Genomic DNA, 12,321 nt, shown 5'->3' on the forward strand with positions numbered 1-12,321 from the left:
CCTTGCTTACAAGGGGAAAGTACCATCTTTCCAACTTGAGTACTTGCATCTTGATTGACTTTGATCAACAGACACTAAAGCACTTTTATGCAGAGAGAGGAGGAAAGAGCCTGGGCCCCACTGGCACTGTAATCTCAAGGAAGGGAGTCTCCGCTTTCAAATCATGGTGCTTTAAACATTTATGCTGTGATTGATTGTTTTAAATAATTAGGCACAAATGAGATGTGGTTGGTAGGTTGACACATGAAAAAGGTAAATTTACCGTCGGTCGACTTGGCCAAAGGTCGACACATACAATAGGTTTATATGGGTTTTGTACACACCAAAAAAAATGGAAATTTCATGTTACCATTTTCCATGCCACTCTATTGCTTGTGTCAACCCTAAGCCTTGTAAACCTTTCTATTGTGTTGACCTAATGACTGTCGACCTTCTAATAGTCGACCCCGTGACCCATATCCGCACTAAATACCATTAATCTAGATAGAAGAACTGGGATTCCACCTCCATAACCCTGCCTCGTAGAGCTAAAATAACATTTGTGAACAGAAATTAAGTTTTCAAGCGGAAATGAGAGAGAACACGGTAGGGAGAGAGTATAGGAAGGGAGATGGACAGGAGGGTGCATTGATGGGTAGACAGGCAGGACTCTAACTAAGGGGATGCAGCTGTTATGGGGCCCAAAGGTAATCCCACTGTACCCTCTGACAGGCTGGGTGTAGCGGATACAATTGTTATAGGGACCCAATGCTATGTCACTGAATCCTCTAAATCAGTGATGGCTAACTTTGACACTCCAGCTGTTGTTGAACTATACATCCCAGCATGCTTTGCTACAGTTTTGCTGATTGGCCATGCTAAAAATGATGTAGGGCATGCTTGGATGTGTAATTCAACAACAGCTGGAGTGTCAAGGTTAGCCATCACTGCATTAAATTAATATTGTTAGCATTTAATAAACGCATCCTCCACCTACCAGCTGCTGGTGGTGAAGACCTGCTTCCCACTAAACATGTGAGTGGACATTATTTACAGTTATTTAGCACACAAATATGCCACAGCTCTTTACAAAGACTAGTTCACCATTCACATCTGTCCATGCCCTAGCGGAGTTTATAATCTATATTACCTATCACATGTACACACACATTCACACTAGGGTTCATTTTTTTGGGAGACAATCAACCTATTGCAATCCAAACAGTCTGGTTTAAATTAATTGTCTTTTTTTTTAATTCAAAAATGGTCTAAATTGAATGTTGAACGATGTTAATGTTATTTTAAAGTAGCTCCCCATTGTATCTGCTACTAGCGCTTGGGCTGTTGAGCCTGACTAGATGTTAGACTTGAAAGGGTTCAACTACCAGTATAATTTTGGCGTGTGGGAGTACCCAGAGGAAACTCATGCTAGCAGGGAGAGAACATACAAATGCCACACAGAGCCTTGGTGGAAATCAAACCCATGACCTCAGTGCTGTGAGGCAGTAATGCTAACCATTACACCATCCGTGCTGTCCATTATTGAAGAAGTATGTAAGAAAAATACAGTAGCTGCTACTGTTTACTAAACACTTACTTTCCAAAACACAAAATTTCAACTCCTGGCACTAGGTATCACTGGGCCAACCAGCACAGGGCAAGGCTGCCCCACTAGCCGGGTCCGTCCCCGCGATATGCTTGCAAATTTACAGTATTTGCTATTGTGCAAGCACTTGTGCGTTACCGGCCGTCCCCAGGTTTACGATGGCCATATTTGGGGTCGCAGCTGCTGTGCCCCCACTCCGCATGGTCCATACATGCCTGTGTTGGCCAGACCACAGCCGTAAAATGCATAGTTGCCACCCCCAAAGATTGCTCGTTGCCTCTTGTCACGCAAGTTGACAATTTGTGCGCCGTATTGATTCAGGCCCACTAAGGGGTACATTTACTAAAACCTCTAAAAATAAAAGAGCTGCCTGTGTTGCCCAAAACAACTAATCATTTAATTTCTCTATTGCATCCTAGAAAATGATATAATCTGAATGGTTGCTATGGGCAACATCATCTCTTTTTTTTTTTTTTTTCATTTTTAAAAGCTTTAGAAAATTTACCCCTTAGAGACTTCTGAGAAAATTGTTATCTTTAAAGCCTTTATGAACAAGACTTTCATTGCTCGTTCACCAACCTCGGAAATTGAACATCAGGATTATTATGAATTACTCCACTACATTGACTGAGCTAGATCTTGGATGATAATTATTTGTTTGCTTCAGGCGGTGTTTTATGTACTTTTTATTAAAATACTAAATGCTTGCTTAATAGTGCTGTCTTGTGAATTCTTTATATAGAACCAAAATCATTTCACTCTTCAATAAAATGTTTTTAAATATCATTGCAGCACTTAGGATGCTGGAGTCAAAAGACTGGCAATGCCATCTTGACAAACAGAATCTCAAAACCTGGTATTTAAGTATGCTTACCCCACTACCCACCCACTTAGTGCCTAATCTGCTACTATCCTGTTAAATAAAAACACAAAGTTCAGACATTGATATTTATGTCTCGTGGCTGTATCCGGGAGGTGTATCAATTGGAGAAGTTTTCTGTATTAACCAGTCAGCTTTAAGCTACCATTTTACAAGTAAGTTCTATCAAATCATAGCTAGAAGCAAGCACTATATGCATATGGCAATTATTATAACATTTGAACCAAGCAAGCTCAAATAGGGGAAGGTAACCTCTTTATTGGACCTACAAGCATTCTTATGGCAGGACCTTTTGATCCTTGCTGTCTTCATTGGATATCACATTCTAAAGGAATTTTCTTAACAACTGGTTGGTTCAAAGGTCACAGTCTTTGCTATACCAATCACAGAGAAGGTTACATGACAGAAACTCTGAGTTAGTGGAGTCCAGTTTAAGTGTGTAATATCCCTGAAAATGGCTTTACTTATTTAAGTATCTACACAGAGATGTTGTAGTGACCGGGCTAAAACAATGCAACAGTCATCCTGTCAGGAAATTCCCTAGTTTCCTCTAGAAGAGGAAATAAATGGACCATCTGCCAGGACTGAATGTATAGTAGACCCAAACGAGGCATGCCTTGGTGCAACGTGGATTCTGTCTGTGTTTATTACTGAATTTACTATAATAATATGTTACACAATACATAAACTACTTGAATTGCCTTCATACTTTTTACTATTTAATATAAAATACATATATATATATATATATATATATATATATATATATATATATATATATATGAAGCTTGTGGGGCGGCACTCACTCGATCAAATAGACTCAAATACAGGAGTATAAGTCGACTTATACTCCTGTATTTGAGTCTATTTGATCGAGTGAGTGCCGCCCCACAAGCTTCGTATTTTGGAATCCTACATTGGGAAACCAGGGAAGGCACCACCGCAGTTGTGAGTAAGAGGTGTGCTGGCCCTAAAAGTGACATATATATATATATATATATCTATTATTATCCTTTATGTATATGCGTCCACCAGGGCATAAAGTGGTCATGCAGAGGTGGGGGAACTCATTTCTCTATGCCACCTAATTACACCCCCTCCCCTCCCCCCATTATGCAGAGACAGGGCCAGTGGTAGGGTTTTTGGTATCCCCCTGCAAACTAAAATGCTTTTCTGTGAGAATTGCTGTGCAGAGCCAATGTGGAGGTTAAAATGTTTCACCTCACCATTAGAGGTGGTGGAACTCAGTTCCACCCCGTTCCCCCTCCCTTTAACCCCTGGCGTCCACAGAATTTATAATCGTACATAAACAAATGAGGAAAACAAGTAAACAGAAGCTCACAATACAAGACAATGCAGGACAAGTACATGGTATACTGTATAAACATTTCTGCATCTGCAGTCATGACACTGAAATAAGCTTCAGTGTGGCAGAAAGCGAGGGGAGAGGGCCCTGCTTGTGAGAGCTTACATTCTAAATGGCAGGGGCAAATAGACAGGGGTGACACAGGTAGGGTAAACAGTGACAACATACTTAGTTATAGTAGCCTAGTTTGGTGATGTTCAATTGTTTATGGTTTCTCTCTATGGGCAGGGCACCCGAGAGGAATGCCAGGCCCCTATAAATTTGGGGGCGTGGCCATCTCCCACATTTAGGCCACACCCCCAAAATGTTTTGAGGGGGTGAAAGAAAACTCTAAACTCAGCAGCAGCAACACACACCTACAGCATCTGCATAAAACCTGACCATCTCTCATCCTAACCTGTTTATGCCCACCTCTCCCCCTTCTGTGTTATACCTGTCTGTCTAACCCTCCCCTTTAGAATGTAAGCTCTCACGGGCAGGGCCCTCTCTCCTCATGTGCCTTTCTTAGAATATATAAACCACTGCCACCCTGATAATTGCTTCAGTGTCCTGTCCCCTGATGTAACTATCTGTATTAACCATGTACTTGTCCTAAACTGTCTTGTAATGTAATTTTGTTTTGTGTTTGCTCATAACTATGCTCTGTACAGCGCTGCGGAATTTGTATGCGCTATATAAGAAACTGTTAATAAATAAAAATAATAATAAATGTGTTGTGCTTACAGCAGGCTCAGCATAAGCTCTCACACTGTAGTGTGTGCTGCTGTTGCTGCCTAGGAGGGATGGAGGGGGAAGGGCGGGATCAGACCAGGGCCCCTCCAGCAAGCCTGGGCCCGGGTAATTTGTACTCGCCCCCCCTCTCGGCTGCCCTGTCTATGGGGTAGTTGTACCAAGTCAGTGCTTCTAACTTTTTGCTTCCTCTGCTATCAATTTGTTAGGTATCGCTGGCATTGGTATATTGCTGTCACTGACCACTCCTACTGGTAGCTCTTGGCAAACCACCAGCTGAAAGAGTTGGGTAGTGCCATGGAGAGGTGCTGTATATTGTTTCCCTTCCTATGCATGCTTGGAGTGGACTTTCACAAAAATATGGTAGAACACACAGAACAGATTTCAGGAGCAGAACATCTGGAACTTTCTATGTAGCAGAATGCACCCTAAAAATTAAAAAGAATGCTGTTGGGGCAGCAACTATACCACCCCCTCAGCTCTGTACCCTGGGTGGTGACACACATCCCTCGTTGTAGCACTATATTTCTGGTAACTACAAAAAAATCTCTCCATAGATAAAACCTGCAATAATTACATCTTTGACTTTCAAAAAAATACTATAGTACATAATTGTTCCATTGTAGATTTGAAGTTGTGTCAATGGGCAGTATTCAATGAGAAAAATTTGCCGTTTTTTATGGCGAGTTTGTGCTATTTTCGCGTTGGAAGGAGCATTTTGCTCTCCAAAAGTGAACCACCCTATTCAATGTGATATTTTCGCCGTCTTTCTAAGTGATTTTCGCCGTGTCTCTCCGTGTAGCAATTCTCCATCTTTTCATGGAGAACTGGAATGTGAACTTTTAAACTAAAAGTTTTTGGTACTTGTTTCCTAGCACGGCCACAATCTTGTGGATCGTGTACCTTTAAGTTAAGGTACACGATGGACCCGATTTCTTTTGAAATCAGGTCCATTTTGCCGGCTAAGACACAATATCGGGGGCATCGCGTCGGTCGGGACCATTAACATTGGTCCCGACGCGACCGACGCGATGCCCCCGATTTTTCCATAGGCTTCAATGTTAAAAAATATTTTAACGTTGAAATCGTGTTGGGAAAGGTAAAATATCGGGGGCATCGCGTCGGTCGGGACCATTAACATTGGTCCCGACGCGATGCCCCCGATTTTTCCATAGGCTTCAATGTTAAAATATTTTTTAACATTGAAATCGTGAGAAAATGTGAAAAATGTGAAATGGGCCAATATCGTGGGGTGGGGTTTACGCCGTTAAATTTGGGGGGGGTTGGGAATATTTTACATTGAATACAATGTAAAATCGGGTCCCAGGGACCCGATTTACATTTCATTCAATCAAAAAATCGGGTCGATCGCATCGCATGCGACCAAATCGCATGCGATGCGATCGACGCGATTTTTCCGACACGATCACCCCGATGTAAATCGGTGTGGCCGTGCTAGGAAACAAGTACCAAGTTTTTTTTTTTTTAATTTTGGTGTCAAAAAATCAGGAATTTTTTTCTGTGAAGGGGCATGCTATTTTTATTCATGTGCTTATAGCACATGAATATATATTTAATAAAAAAAAAAAAAAAAGAGCAGCCAGCAGGGGGCCAGAGCTCTCGAGCCGCTCATTAGATAGTCATATATTCACTGCACCCGATCATTACATATGCACGATCGGGTGCAGTGAATACTGGGTCCCCCGCTGACTATAGGGGGGGGGGGGGCAGCTTGTGCTGCCTGGGTCCCGGGGAGCCCTCCTTCCCTCCACATATGTTCTGGGGCAGCCAGGGAGACTTTAATCTCCCTGGCTGCCACCGTCCCCCGGCTCCCTGCCGCGGACGCTCGTCCGCTGCAGGGGTTAAGACTCGCCGCGAGTGGCGGCAAGTCTTAACCACATTGAATAGTGGGAGCAGGAGTGGCAGCGAGCCCTCCGGAACAGGGCGAGTGCATGGCGAGAGAAAAAATCTCTCGCCATGCACGGTGAATTTTTCTCATTGAATATGGCCCAATGGCTTTTTGTATTTCATGTTCACACTTTTTACCCCTACCCCCTCTCTATCTATCTCTCTTTAAATTGCCTGTGCACTCACCTTTTAATACTGTATTTCACTTGCATGGAAAACATAAGCTCATTCTCTCTCATTTCCTCACCCTCTCAGCTATGAGCGATAAACCACCTAATCTGCTCTGTTGCAATATTCAGCATTTCAGGACACGTGGCCAGACACTATTGTAGAACATGTATTACTTGTTTGGTTTTTCTTTTCATCTAAGTTTTTGTTCATGAGGAGAAGGCAGAAACTGTAGTAAAAGTGTCCTTGCGCTATTGCGATTTTGGCCCTTTTCCACAATGTTGACACATCAGACCGATAAATTGTATGAAAAGTGTCAAATCGTATGTCATTTATTTATGATCGATGCATGGGCTCGTACATTGTATTCACAATTTGTCACTGCAGCAGTAAGGATTTACCTGGTGCGGTATATGATATATCATATGCAAAGTGACCGCACATTTCATCGAGCTGTCTGGTGAGTTGGCAGGGTATCGCACACAAATGTATGGCCACCTTTACTGTCGTTTTTCACACATCAAATAGTGTGCCGTGAGCAGTTCTCAAGTGTGCCCCCAGAGCTAGAGATGCATTTTTAACTACACTCTGGGGCACTCCACATTGAAAACAGTTGGCATTGGCATAAGACTATTTTTTTGTGTTCATAGGGGGGGCAATGTATTTTTTTTGTGTTCTCTGGAGGCAGTGAATGTTTTTTTTCCTACGGGGGGCAATGTCTGTCTTTTTTCCTGGTTGGTATGCTTTGGCAATAGTAAAATCCTTGAAAAAGATAGATAACCTATAGAAACCGGTCGGCTTGGAGCGGAATACAGCGCAGAGGACCTGATCCATAGAGGACAGCGGACATACCAGGGACGCCTGCCTTTATAACATCCATGCTTTTATGTCTGCAATGTTTTGTAGACCTTCCTATTTGGTTAGAGTCCTACTGCAACGTTTTCCCCACTTTTTATTCTGGATTTGTAAAATAAAACTGTATTACACTATTACAAGTTTGCCATTTCATATTATCGCCCCATTGGAAAGTAAATGGAGTGCCAGTGGTGATGACAGTGTCCCTCCCTTGCGTTATATGTCTACCTAGTGTGGAACAACAAAAACCATAGGGGTCCTGGGGTCTCCTGATCACCTTAAATGAGAAAATTTAAGAAAACAGACAGAACTTCACTATTGCGCATTTCTTTTTCTTTATTTACTGGGTACTATGTTCTGAGGAGGATACACAGAAAGTGAATTGCCTGGACAGCATCCTTTTGGCATCCAGGAACAATATTTATTTGGTTAATAGTAATCTTGTTCAGTGTGCTGTGAATTGTAAAAGGTTGAAAATCACTGGTAAAAAAAGCATTGAAATATCAATCCAAATTTTTATTTTTACGCAAAAATAGGCAAGAAAATGGAAATGATTTTCCGTTTTTTTCTGTTGAGTCTCTATGGCTAATTCAGAGTTGGGGGCAGAAGAAATACATGGAGTTGCCTTGCACCTAAACAAATCATGTTGTAATGCAAGGGGTTCAACTACATTTATTTTATTTATTTTAAATATTGGCTGCTTTTGTATATAACATAGCAATATTAGATCGCTATATTTTTACAGTTACATGTTGAGTTCAGCTACAACATGCCCCTCCAACTCTAAAGCTCTGCACATTTTAAATATGACCCATCTCCACTTCAACACAGTTATGCCAGGGTGTACACTGACACTTTGGTCACAGCCAATCTGATTGCATGTGTTAATGCTACAGGTGGTGTCTTTTGTAAAAAAGATGCCCACTTCCAGCTTCTCAGACCCGCTACCTGTGCCCATAGGAACAGAATTAGATCCAGAGCGAGGGGGGAGTGGGTACTTTTTACCCGGTCCCAGGTCTGCTTGAGGGGCCCGGGGTCTGCTCTACCTTTGCAGGGAGCCGGACAGTGTGGAGAGAAATGAGAGACTGCAGCACAGCCTCTCTCCCCAGCTCAGCACATGCTGCTCAGTGCCTTGTGCTGAGCTGGGGGGAGAGACAACTGCAGCAGCCTGTCCTCTGTCTCCCTCTATTTTATTTTTTGACGGGGTTGTCGCCACGACCCCGTCCAGTATCCAAGCCCCCACCTTAATTTCCCTGGGCCCAGCTGAGCTGTTGATGCCTATGTACGCGGGATGTCTGAGAAAACTAAGCTTCCAGGGCCAGTGAAACTACAGCAGACTAAAGACCGTTGGAATCCCGACAGTCATTGTGTCATCCGGCACCTGGCTTTGGCATACCTAAACATTGGGGCAGGCAAGCCACTGTTTCCTGCAACGCTCCTCATTGCCATACTGTCAATCAGGCTGTGGCTAACAGGATACTGCAATGGGACAGAAGTACTGTAGAAACGACATGCGTGAATTGTGGCTCTGGGACATGTGCAGTACCAAAAGAACCACTTTTTCACTTTTTGAAGCTTGATACATCTGGCACAGTGTGTGTTCTCCAATTTAATAATTTAACTCAAATGTATAAACAGCATTTTAGGTTTTTTTATTGTTACATTACAAAAATATGACTAATCTTTTGTCAGAAATTTAAATGAAGATATTGTAGTTATTTTGAAAGGACGCATGAAACTTTGACTCCCCTTAAAATGTTAAATATGTTAAATGCACTACAAGACAAAACACGTGTCACTGCAGTCATATCATACCTATCATAACAGTTATATAGTCTACATCAGAATAGAATTATGTGTTCCACCAAAGGGATGTAACAAGTGGGTAACGAGCAGCAAAATTTAGTGTTATGACATGAGTCTTTGATTATGTCTAATTTACAAGACAAAGTTGTGCAGTGATTGTCTGGGAGAGAATCAGCTCATTCATTGTGACTTTGCTGCCAGACCACACTGCCGAATAACCAGGTCTTAAGGTGGCCATACACACGCAGATTTATCTTCAGATCTGTCTAGTTGGAACAAAAACATGGTTATGGATGAGAGCAAATGACAGTTGACCGTTTGGTTGGAAATTCTGGAAAACTGACAAACTGTCACTCATCCATAACCATGTTTCTGTTCCAACCAGCCAGATCTGAAGATAAATCTTACTAGTGTATGGGCACCTTTAGAGTAATGTGTGTGTACGGGGAATATCCTCACCCCAACATAACCATTGTGAGACACAAAGCAAGAAAGTTTTAGTGCAACCAGGATGCCAGAACTCTTATAATTACTGTGGTATGTATGGGCCAGACCCCGCTGTACACAGTGTATCCAGTTCCCTCATATAACGGCTGCTGCTTATAAATCACAACTTTAAGTCTACTAAATGGCACAAGTTCTTGTACCTATAATATGCCCCACTCTAGGGCAGATACACAATGCCGATACCCATTGTGGTGCGATTGCCTAGCAAACCAGAATATAAATGTCATAGCCCTGGGTCGGATTACTTTAATAAATGAGGATTTGTAGGAGTTTGCATTGGATGTATGAACCTTGGACCTTATTCGGGTCCTCTCGAATGAGCGGGGGAGCGATGTTTGGCGTCTACACATGCGCATTTCTGTGCAGAAGCCGGGTGTGAATCGGCATGGCGAACTGCAAGTTTGTTATCCCATTCACACCCATCAATGAGGGGCTGCGGCAGGTGGATGCGCCCATGGGAACGGCCAGCGTTTCATGGGTGTTCCAATAAAAAAAAAAGGTACTTGTTTCCTATCTGGGCGCCCGCTACGTTAATTGCGCACCATGCTATTCTCCGTATGAAAATCGGATCGCATCGGATACCACAAATGCACATACACGATATTGAACGATGCGATGCGATCCGATTTCGTTCCCGCTTTTATGGTTGGCCCATAGGATATATAGGAAACCCCCCCTGATGGTTTAAAATGCGCCTCCATTGTTAACGCCACCCCAGTATTGACGTCAACCCGAAGCGTGGCGAGCGGCGGCGGTACGCGTCCTCCGACTTTTTCATACCCCCACTATCCACGTCGGCGTGGAGTTGAGAATAGAATAGTGTGGCGAGCGCAGCGAGCCACCGAGCCCGAAGCGTGGCGAGCGCACGCGGATACTTCACAGGTAGAGTGTCTTAGTTTTGCGTGTACGCTCCATTGAATGATTTGGTCCATGCACATATGGCTGCATGTGGATGTTTATGTAAAACATCCATTTGCAGCTGTACGAGGGCCGCCAGTATTAAAACCACACACAGCGATGCGTGTGAACCAGAATAACCTCTCGATTGCTTTGCTTTTGACTGCTGTGTCATAGGCTTCTGCATAAATGTAGCAACACCGAAAGGCAAAAATCACCACCAAAACAATAATGACAATAGAAGCAAATATCACTGTCTCAGACAAGTAACATTTCACCTCCTGCAGATTTTAGCACGGAAGACAATATATGATACAAAAACTTCAGAAAATATTGTGGCAGTCAGTTCAATTGGATTGAATCACGTGGGCCCTTATTCTGATCGGTGCGGATTTTTCCGCATGCGGTCGTACCGCCGATGGTTGGCGACTGCGCACGTGCAGAGGTCACTCTGCGCATGTGCAAGCGGTTTCGCCGCACGTATTCTTTAGACGCCGCACAGGGGGCGGAGAGGGGCGTGAAGGGCTACTTAGCCTCATTACCCTATGCATACGCCCCGCGTTTCATGGGCGTTCCCATGCAAACGCAGGGCGTATGCATGGTAATGAAGCCGTGACGCATGTGTAGGGGGCGGGCATCTGACATCGCCGGATGTCAGCTGCCCGCCCCCATACATGATTTCATACGGACAAGTGTCCGTGTGGTCTAGGGTGGCGGGCGCTGGTGGAGCGTGCGGCCCTGCATTCGATGTTCGGCGACCATCGAATGCAGGGGCTGCTCCCAAGATGGAGGAGGCGTATCCCCGTCCACTTTCATGCGGACCGCCACATATCCGCGTACGGACGGAGGTGGCGATCCGTATGGAAGGCGGGGATTCGCCTGCACGGTCCTGGCCGCATATTCTGATCTGGCCGCACAGATCAGAATAAGGGCCATGGTGCATTATGATCTACTGCCAGCATTCTACAGATCAAAATATCTTGAATTCTAGATTCTGATTCTTCCATCCAGTTACTAAATAATGAGTCAAATTCTATATGCCTACTCTCCAACATTCTGCTGGAGGCTCCTATTTAATGAATCTCTTTTTTTACCCCCTAACCCTTTTTTTATACTTACCAAGTTCCCCGGCTTCCACGACAGGCCTGCATTGAACTAATAAGTTTCTTTGCAAATACAGTGATTTGCTGTAATCCCTGTAGCTGCTGAGGAGCAGGGTGGAGCTTGGGCTCCAGGCACCTGCTATGCCTACGGCGCTGCTGCTGCTGATCAGGGGGAGGGAGATTCCGGCACTGCCATCCACTTTGAGGATGTAAGGGCTAGAGGGGCCAGCCCGCTTTAAGGTGATGCTTAATGCAGGTAAGTGCTTGCCCCCATTAGCTAAGTCCCTGATGATGACCCTCATCTCCCTTGTGGGAACCCCTGACAGGAGAGAGAGACAAAAGCACATGATCACATTTATGCGGGTGTGCACTCATCCATAACGTGTTGCTGCTGTGAGTGGATGACTTGTTGACCATAATGCTTTGGCTAATGCTACAATGGTATGGGAAAACATTTAGAATTTATTGGCATCACATCATGTATACTGTACTGATTGAGAAGAAAATACATATGACA

The sequence above is a fragment of the Crinia signifera genome, chromosome 2 (genome assembly GCF_055691185.1).
Source record: "Crinia signifera chromosome 2, ASM5569118v1, whole genome shotgun sequence".
In the NCBI taxonomy this organism is placed as follows: domain Eukaryota; kingdom Metazoa; phylum Chordata; class Amphibia; order Anura; family Myobatrachidae; genus Crinia; species Crinia signifera.